This window comes from Lathyrus oleraceus, chromosome 5 (genome assembly GCF_024323335.1).
Source record: "Lathyrus oleraceus cultivar Zhongwan6 chromosome 5, CAAS_Psat_ZW6_1.0, whole genome shotgun sequence".
Classification (NCBI taxonomy): Eukaryota; Viridiplantae; Streptophyta; class Magnoliopsida; order Fabales; family Fabaceae; genus Lathyrus; species Lathyrus oleraceus.
In genome coordinates, this window is record NC_066583.1 from 625838393 (window position 1) to 625849445 (window position 11053).

Sequence of the window (11053 nt, forward strand, 5' to 3'; positions counted from 1 at the left end):
GCTTGGCTTCTCGGATTGGGTTGGGGCTGTCCAGGGAATGTACCAGTTGGGGCAGCAGTAGGTGCTTGTTGTTGAGCTACTTGAGATATTTGTGTTTCCAGCATTTTGTTATGGGTAGCCAAGGCATCTACTTTGCTTGCTAGTTGTTTAAGTTGTTCGCCAGTGTGTATGTTCTGGTTTAAGAAATCTTTATTGGTTTGTTGTTGGGATGCTATAAAGTTTTCCATCATGATTTCCAAGTTGGATTTTCTAGGGGTATTATTGTTAGGATTCGGTTTCTGATATCCCGGAGGTATAGATGGGGTTTGATTTGGAGACTGTCCAGGTGCGTATAAAGCATTATTACTCTTATATGAAAAGTTTGGATGGTTCTTCCAATTTGGGTTATAGGTATTCGAATAGGGGCTTCCTTGAGCATAGTTTACTTGCTCTGCTTGGATTCCAGTCAAGAGTTGACATTCCGCAGGAGTGTGGCCTTGGATTCCACAGACCTCGCAATTCTGAGTTATAGCAACCACGGCGGCTGGAGGTGATACGTTTAAACTTTCAATTTTCTGGACCAAAGCATCCACTTTTGCATTAACGTGATCAAGGTTACTTATCTCGTACATGCCAGTTTTCGGTTGAGGTTTTTCCACCGTTGTTCGTTCGGTCCCCCACTGATAGTGGTTTTGGGCCATGCTCTCGATAAGCTGGTAAGCATCAGCATAGGGTTTGTTCATTAGTGCACCACCTGCAGCGGCGTCTATTGTTAACCTTGTATTGTATGAGAGACCATTATAAAATGTGTGAATGACTAACCAGTCTTCCAAACCATGGTGTGGGCAAAGTCTCATCATGTCTTTGTATCTTTCCCATGCTTCGAAAAGAGATTCGTTGTCTTTCTGTTTAAATCCGTTTATCTGGGCTCTTAACATAGCTGTTTTGCTTGGCGGAAAATATCGGGCAAGAAAAACTTTCTTCAACTCGTTCCATGTGGTGACTGAGTTGGAAGGAAGTGATTGAAGCCATCTTCTAGCGCTATCTCTTAATGAGAAAGGAAAAAGACGAAGTCGAATTGCCTCTGAAGTGACACCATTAGCTTTAACAGTATCAGCGTATTGGACAAATACGGATAAATGAAGGTTTGGATCTTCGGTAAGATTTCCAGAGAATTGGTTCTGTTGCACAGCTTGCAACAGCGAAGGTTTAAGTTCGAAGTTGTTTGCTTCGATTGCGGGCGGAGCAATACTTGAATGCGGTTCATCTTGCGATGGAGCGGCGTAATCTCTAAGAGCACGAGCTGGTTCTGCCATCTCGGGTATCGAAGGAAAAATGTTTTTGAGATCAGGAAGGTCTATAGGAGGGAGATTGTTTTCAGCACGATATTCCCGAATTCGTCGTAAGACTCGGAGATATAGTTCGATATCGTTGATTCGTAAATAGAGCGGTTCGCCTTGAGAGCGAGTGCGTGGCATACAAATCAACGAAAGAAAGAATAGAAGAAAAAGAAACCTTAGTCTCTACAGCGTAACGGAAGAGTTACGATATCGATTAAATAGAAGTCCCCGGCAACGGCGCCAAAAACTTGATCGCTCGACTGTGTGCGTCGAGAATGGGATACAAACTGCAAGTGCACAGTTCTATCGCGTAGTTTTAAAAGATATCGATCCCACAGGGACTTATGAGTCGATATACCGTTATCTAAGGTTACTACGTAAATCTAAGGTGAAAATGTTTGATTGTTTGGGGAAAAACTAAGAGCTAAACTAAGATCTAGATTAAATATTAATAAAACGGATATCGGTGTGTAGTTCGTCAAAACTAGGGAATCAAGTCTTTGTCGGTTTCTTGGTTTTAAAATGAATCGTTTCAGTTAACTTTATTGGTTAAAGGTTTTATCTCAAACTCTCGCTCTGTTGAATAAACCATGATTTTATATTAATGTAGCTGTCACTTATAATTAAGTCAAAAACCATATTTTGAAAACAATAAAGTTGCAGAAACTCTTTTTAAGAAAACACTGGCCGTTTTAAACACCCTTATCTCAAACTCTCGCTCTGTTGACTTAGGTTATATAATCAAATCCAAATGCTTAACTCTCGTCCTCACATTCAATCTTTAAAAATACTTTTTGGAAAAGGTCAGAATTTAATTAACTCTAAAACTTGTTCTCGCCCTGATCTAGAATTAATGCCTAACTTACACTGTCCAGTTAAAATCTCAAACTCTCGCTCTATTGATTTTAACTTCTTTATGTCTTTTACTTCTATAAAAAATCTTGTTATTAAACCTGTAAGTTGAGACCGTAAAAAAGATTGATTTTAATTTTAAGTTTAGATAGACCGACTCAGTCTTGATCCCTTATTCTGCTTACTTTACATACCGATACCTAGGCGAATTAGCCAGACATGCTAAATAAACAAGAATACATATCATGCATAAACAGACTCATTCCAGGCAGATAATATAGATAAATAATAAAACAAAATATTAAATAATGATTAAAGAACCTGAATGCGCAATACAATAGTCTTGAACACTCTACCACAAGTCGGTAGGATTTGTTCTTCGATTCTTCAATTAAATAATAAATTAAACCAAGGAAATAGAACTAGAATCTAACGTAAGGTTAGATCCGATAAAAAGTTGCACAATAGTTTCCGGTGTAGAAACTATTATGCGAAAAATATCTAAGTGCTAAAAAGGGAAAGATAAATTTGCAAGGGAAAAAGAATGCCGAACTTGCAAAAGAAATAAATAAAATAAACAATGTTAAGTTGCTGGAAAGGAAAAAATAAGCAAAAGCGTGAAAAGAAAATTTGGCAGAGCTTCGGCAATATGAGCGTGGAAAAACCGGAGAGGAAGCGGAACCCTTTTAGGTTTCTAATGTAGCTATTTATAGTAGTGCTTCTAACTGCTTTTTGTTTCCCACGAGTCTTCAGCATGGCTAAATACACGGCGTGGGCATAGGACACGAACTCTCTCAACGTCTCTTCAATTCTTCTGAGGGCGTGACTTGCGCCAAAAAGCTAGTGGAATGGTGTGACGCTCGTCACACCATGTGTGACGCTCGTCACAGGGGTGCTTTTAGTGTGACGCTCGTCACAACCCTTGTGACGCCCGTCACAGGCACAACGTGCGCTTTCTTTGGGCTGGGCTTGGTCTTTGATATTTGTTTCCTTTTTACTCCTTTCTACACCTCATTTTCTTCCCTTTTTCACTTTTGCTTCAAAATGGATACCTGACATAAATAGCAAGGAAATACTGCATAATATCTGATAAAATGAGATAAACTAAAATGAATGATAATATAATCTAATTGAATTAAGTCTTAAAATGTGATATAATTTCGTGTTATCACGCGGAAGCCAAATTTTTCCTCAAATGAACATGAGGAACATCAGGACATCCAAAGTGTCACATTAACCGTAGCCATCATTTTAACCATTCCAGTATACGCCGGATAGTCGCGATGATCTATTGCTACTTACCTAAGGTACACTAGATCCGGGTGTAGGATCTTTCACTCAAAAATACCCAAGCAATCCCTTAAAAGTAAATCAGACAATTTGGAATAAGTGATCTTGTTTTTAAGGTAACCTCTCTTTTTAAAGTATCCCCAGCAGAGTCGCCAGTTCTGTCATACGGTGAACTGACTTGGGGTATTTTGCTTTTTATCGCAATGTCGCGGATAGCAAGAGTCGCCACCGACTTTTCTTTTATCCAATAAGGAAAGGTGGAAAAGAACAGGAAAGACCTCAATAGATTTTGGGTTCGGGAGGTACATTATACAAAGGGAAGGTATTAGCACCCTTTGTATCCATGGTTATCCATGGGCTCTTAATTGCTGGATCACTTATGTTATTTTTCTTGTCTGAAAAAGTGCTTGTGAACGGCTTAGAAAATGTTTTGAAAAGAGAGTTTAACTTTGTAATGATTCTCGTATGAATGTATACAAAGTGGTTATCTCGTTTAGTTTTGAAAGTTGTTTGAAAAAAATATAACTCGGTAATGATTCTAGTATGAATGTATACCAAGTGGTGATTTTCCAAAAGAGGTTTTGAAAGGTGTGAGGTGTTGAAAATATTTTAGGTTATGATCCAGTAATTGAGAGTTATACCTTCCTAAGGTCGTTATGAACGTTTCCTATCCTTATGAGGGTAAAACTGTCCTTACTATTGAGAAGTAAGTAATTTTACCCTTTGGATGTTTAAGGGTCATTGTAGGGTCATCGATAGGTCATTGAAGGCAACAGTTGTAAGGATACCTTAGCATTCGAAGGGACGATCATCATTTAACCGTAGGCTACACCGAAAGGGTCATCGAGGGACAAAATCGTATTTTCGAAGGCAACATCCGAGGGACCATGATTTATTTTATGATGATTTAACCGAAGGGCCGTTGCTAAGTGTATCCCTACATTCGCGGGACATGACCGTTATACCGTAATATCGTAGGGCAAAAGAGAGGTCCAAGATCACATATTTAGAGGCCATGTTTTAAAGTTAATTAGGTAATTAGGGTGAATCTCCACATTAAAATCAATACATTAAAAATAATACATTAAAATTAATTAAGCAATTTAGGGCAGCTCTTCACAAGGGTATCCCACAAATAAAATGGAAGACCTAAACAACAATCTTTTCCTGGGGTGTGTGAACCTTTGCAACATTCAGCAAACGGGTTAGAATACCAAATCAGGGTGCAATCGAGGATTACACCGCAAAAGAAATCACAACAGTAATATGATCAGATAAACAATGCCTGGCTATGATAAAACATGAGTGAAAAATCAGAATAGAAAAGTCGGCTACTGTCAGGTTCGCGCCTGCCTCGCCTAGCGAAGGCTTAGCGAATACTCGCTTCATGCTCGCTTAGCGACGTGCTAGCGAGCGACTGCGGATTCTGGTTTTGATATCAGTACAATTTCAACCAATTTTATGCCTTATGGCTTTCATTACAGCAATTATATGGTTAATCATTTAAGGTATTCAAGTGCACACTACAATTCACATGACAAACTTAAGATATTTTCATAAATTTAATCATAATGCCATATGCAAATTAAGAACATAAGGTAGTAATAGCAATTGTAACCTTGAATTGGCCGACCGGATCGAATTGAGCGGAAGTGACCTTGCTGCCGCCGGCTTTTCCTTCAGGGTTTCTCGGAATTCTCAGGGTTAGCCTCCAGGGTTTTCCGTCTGTGAGCGCGAGGGTTTGCTTGCTAGGGTTCTCCTTTCGTCCTTTTTCGTTCTTTTTCGTTCTCTCCCTTTCATTACTGAAGTGCTGGTATTTATAATGCTCTTTTTCATGACCTAATGGGCTCAGAATGAAGCCCGAAATTTTCTGTTGTCTGTCAGCTTCGCTAGGCGAGCGTGTAGCGAACGTTCGCTAGGCGAGCGTGTAGCGAACATGTAGCGAACGTTCGCTAGGCGAGCGTGTAGCGAACGCGTAGCGAACAGGCCAGTTTGGGCCATTTTCTGGATTGGGCCATTCGTGGGCTGGGCCTTTGTTCCTTTGAGATCAGTGTCATAAAAATGAGTCGGAGTGCCCTGAAAAATGTCTTGAAATATTAATGGGCAAATTTTGGGGTATGACAACGACATTTTACAAGAGTTTCTTTCCGTCAACCCTTTGACGAAGAAAAATTACCTTCCTGTCAACCCTTTGACAATGACAAACTCTTTTCCGTCAACCCTTTGACGAAGACAAATTACCTTTCCATCAACTCTTTGATGATGACACCCTTTTTCATCAACCCTTTGATGATGATCCCTCATTGGAAACAAAAATCCCTATAAAAATCCAAATACCCAATTGTAGTCCCACATGCATTGCATGCATCACTTCATGCATGATTTTTCCCTCCGAAACGAAAAGTTCCACTAAAGCCCAATCATATTTGGCACAATCTATAGACCATGCATTTGCATACCCCAGCAGCCCGTGCATACTTCGGTATTCTGCGTACACCATAACATACATTGTATATCATACACATCATGACATAACCATCATACATCTGACCCATGTCCTCCCCACATAATACCATAAACTATCCTCAACAGATGATTTCATATCAAATTTATTTTCCACCACATGAACAATCTTCACAAATACCCATCACTTCATATCGCATTCATTTCATTCCCAGCAGGTTGAATTTCTGGATATTTTTATTTATTTAATCCTCTCGTACCTTGGATGTGTGGAAGCCGTTGCTATCTAAACATTCAGGTTCGAGAAGATTAAATAGGGGCAGCTGTCATACCCCAAAATTCACCTTACTCTGATACAACTTTCATCTGATCCATGACCCTACTTCACATGCATGCTTTCATTATCTCCTCGTCATAATTATATTACTTTCATAACCAAATACATATTGCATGGGATCAAGGCATGATCTTAAAAAAAAAAATTAAAAAAAAAAATTAAAAAAAAAAAAGAGAAAAAGGGGGGAAACCGGATTTGCCTTGCACACTCCAAAAAAAGAGAGCCTTTTTTGCACAAAGGGTATTTGGTTCCCCCCATTTTCCCACCAACTTTCCCTATAAATAGATGCACTATTCCCCTTCATTTTTCATACTTTCTAACCCCCAAAATTGATGAAAAAATATCATTCAACCCCTCTTCCCCAAACCTAAATCAAAACCCAAAAAACCTTTCCCTCCCAAAAGTCACCACTACCAACTTTTTTCCATTTCACATTTTTTTCCTCAAAGTTTCTCACTCTCTAACACTCATAACCCAACCCTTTTACTAAGCTTTCACCACAAATATTTTCATCCCAAACCCCTTACTTCACATTCAAGCTCAACACCATTTCTACCTAGCTCTTTTTCATATTTTGTGGGTAATGATTTTAACTTTAACTTTTTAACTTTTTGTTTCTTTTTTTTTTTGATTAAAAATGATTGCTTGTTCTTGATTGGTCTTTTGAGATGGTTTAGATTCAAGCTTGCAAAAAAAGATTGACTTTGGTTTACTCACCCTTTTTTAAAGATTTTTTACTCTTACTATCCTTTTTCACCTTTTTGTGGTTGCTTTGTGTATGTTATCATTTTCTTTTATTATGGACTTGTTGTTGTGTTTGTTTGGTTGATGAGGTCTATTAGATCTTGACCATGGTTGTTTAGAGTTGATTAAATCTTCAATGTTTCAAACCTATCTATGGTTGATCAATAGATCATTCATGATACTTTGAAGCATTGATAGATTGCCTCTATTTTAACCATATTTGGGTCATTTGATGCATAGATGAAACCATGTCTTTACATTAACTTGCTAATCCATTTGCTTATTGTTACTAACTACTAATTACTAACTCCTAACATTTATATTATTGCACTTTATTTTTTTGCAATTTATTTTATTGTTCACTTTATTTCAAGTATTTTATGTTTATGTTTATTGTTATCTAACTATATCATTTACATTATGCTAATTTATTTACTACCTTATTATCTTGTTAAATAAAAGAGGAATAAAAATAAAAGAAAGAGAACAAATCACTTTTTTTTTTTAATACTAATAGATGAACTTAAGGTTGCATAACTTTCTTTGTTACAAATCTATTGTTAGTTGATTTTTTAATCATCTTCAATACTTTGCATCAATGATAAGCTATCCCTTAATGTGTCATATTTTAAGTCTTTTTGGCATAAGAAAATAGTCTTAAAAAATATTCATTTTTATACATATTACTAACCACTAATTTTACTTCATTAATTTTGTTTGCCATTAACCTTTGTTATTGTGATTTTGGTATTATTGACTTATATTTGTTTTATATCATTTATATTCACTAACCATTATTATTGTGATATTGTTTCTTTTTCTTGTAATTTACTTTTATGTCATTACCTTGTAATTTACATTAAAGTACTCATCATCATCATCATTGTACAAATTCATCATGCATGTTTATTTACTTGTTATTTATTTTATTATCATCAAACATTAAAAACAACAAAAACATGATAAAATGATAAGACAAAAATATTCATTCCACTCTTAATCAACTTGGACCTAGAGGATTTCATTTTAGGACCCTTGCTTGGAGGCCTTTCCCTTATCTTTGTGATACTTTGTAAATGTTGGATTTTATTTGTAACTTACATTCATGTTGTAAGAATGGCATCATGGCACCACCTTAGGGGGACATGTTTGCAAGACCATTATCCTTTGTTTAGCTTAGGTCACTTTTTCACACAAAAGGCTTTCTCTTGGGCTACCTTACAATGAGACTTTTTAATTTCTTGTTGGTTACTTTGCATTCATGTTGCATAAGCCAAATTTCATAATCAAAATAAAATAAACCCTTGATTCAACGTCAAGTGACATTTTCTTAGCCAAATTCAAAAATACTTAATAATTACAATTATTATTGTGCGCCATGAGCCTTAAGTGGTGGAGAATGAGTAAGAATGGAGCATTCCTACCCTTACTTTGATTATTTTGGATGCAAGACGCTTGACTTGTTGTCTAGAATAATCACCTCCGCCCATAGACTTTAGTACACTATAATCACAAACATTCTTTCATAAAACCCTTATTCAAGGTAAAAACAATACAACTCATCAAATTCTTTTTTGTGCCTTAGGGCATCATCCCGAAAACCCTTTTTTCAAAGGTAAAATCAACCAACACACAAATATTTTCTACTCCGAACTACGGAGCTCTGATTCCTCATCCCTGAATGAGTGATACGTAGGCACAAGGGCCACAATCCTTGGCGAGCACTATAATAACAAAAACACCGCCTTCTTTTCACACATTCTTTTGAAAATAAAACAATAATAGATAAATCCCATGTATGTAAAACAACCCAAATGGTTCCCATGGAGTACCATGGATGTAAGGGGTGCTAACACCTTCCCCTTATGTAACCGACTTCCGAACCCAAATCTCGGTTGCGAGACCGATTCCTTATTCTCTTTTAAAACGCTTCCCGTGCGCGTCTCTTTTCTGAGGGTTTTATTGACTATTTCCCCTCTCCTCTCCGATAGAGGTAAACTAAGTAAAATTCGGTGGTGACTCTTTTGACTTTGCCTCTCTTTGGCATTCTCTTTAGTCCCGGTTTCGTTATCGTGAAATCCCGGTAGCGACAACCTCCAATCCTTATTCCTCCAGTTCCTGGGAGGCCTCTGATAATGTACCTGTCAGTGACTGAGAACTCGATGGGGTGTGTATTGGGACAGCATGACGAGTCTGGTCGAAAAGAGCATGCCATATACTACCTTAGCAAAAAGTTTACCGACTGTGAAATCAAATATTCACAGCTTGAGAAAACTTGTTGTGCTTTGGCCTGGGCTGCTCGCCGACTGAGGCAGTATATGTTGAACCATACCACTTTGTTGATTTCTAAGATGGATCCAGTGAAGTACATCTTTGAGAAGTCGGCTCTCACCGGACGTGTTGCTCGTTGGCAGATGATTCTAACAGAATATGATATCCAGTACACGTTGCAGAAGGCCATCAAAGGTAGTATTCTGTCAGACTACCTCGTTGAGCAGCCGATTGATGATTATTAGCCGATGATGTTTGAATTCCCTGATGAAGACATCATGTATCTGAAGATGAAAGACTGTGAAGAGCCTCTTGTCAAGGAAAGACCGGATCCTGATGACAAGTGGACATTGATGTTTGATGGGGCTGTGAATGTGAATGGTAACGGTGTTGGGGCAGTGCTTATCAATCCTAAAGGTGCTCATATACCTTTTTCTGCCAGATTGACTTTCGATGTCACCAACAACGAGGCTGAGTATGAAGCTTGTATCATGGGGATAGAAGAAGCCATCGATCTGAGGATCAAAACGCTTGACATATATGGAGATTCCGCTCTAGTGATCAACCAGGTCAATGGAGATTGGAATACCAACCAGCCGCATTTGATTCCTTACAGAGATTACACCAGAAGGATACTGACGTTCTTCAAGAAGGTGAAGTTGTATCATGTCCCCCGGGATGAGAATCAGATGGCTGATGCCTTGGCTACTTTGTCTTCTATGATCAAAGTTCATTGGTGGAATCATGTGCCACATGTTGCGGTGAATCGACTCGAGAGGCCTGCGTATGTGTTTACAGTCGAGTCTGTTATTGATGAGAAGTCGTGGTACTATGATATCAAGAACTTCCTCAAGAGTCAGGAGTATCCTGAAGGTGCGTCAAAGAATGACAAGAAAACCCTGAGAAGGCTAGCTGGAAGCTTTTACTTGAATCAGGATGACGTGTTGTACAAGAGGAACTTTGACATGGTTCTGCTCAGATGCGTGGATAGACACGAAGCAGACATGTTGATGCAGGAAGTGCATGAAGGATCTTTTGGTACCCATGCTGGTGGTCATGCAATGTCTAAGAAGTTATTGAGAGTCGGTTATTACTGGATGACTATGGAATCCGATTGTTTCAAATATGCTCGGAAGTGCCATAAGTGTCAAATCTATGCTGATAAGGTGCATGTACCACCAAGCCCTCTGAATGTCATGAATTCGCCTTGGTCGTTTGCCATGTGGGGCATCGACATGATTGGGAAGATTGAGCCCACTCCTTCGAATGGACATCGCTTCATCCTGGTTGCGATTGATTACTTCACTAAGTGGGTGGAAGCAGCTTCCTGTGCTAATGTGACTAAGCAAGTGGTTTCCCGGTTTATCAAGAAGGAAATCATCTGTCGTTATGGAGTGCCTGAGAGAATCACCACTGACAATGGTTCGAATCTCAATAATAAGATGATGAAGGAGCTTTGCAAAGATTTCAAGATTGAACATCACAATTCTTCTCCTTACAGGCCGAAGATGAATGGTGCTGTAGAGGCGGCAAACAAGAATATTAAGAAGATTGTGCAGAAAATGGTCGTAACGTACAAGGATTGGCATGAGATGATGCCTTTCGCTTTGCATGGGTACCGTACTTCAGTACGTACGTCGACAGGGGCAACCCCGTACTCCCTTGTGTATGGTATGGAAGCAGTCCTACCTATCAAAGTGGAGATCCCTTCTCTGAGAGTTTTACTTGATGTCAAGCTTGATGAGGCCGAGTGGATTCGAACAAGGTTTAACGAGTT

General features: G+C 38.5%; 1 pseudogene; it reads left to right on the forward strand.

The window, feature by feature from the left end:
- Positions 1 to 810: 810 nt before the first annotated feature.
- Positions 811 to 910, forward strand: LOC127088965 (uncharacterized; annotated as a pseudogene).
- The last annotated feature ends 10143 nt before the right edge of the window (positions 911 to 11053 follow it).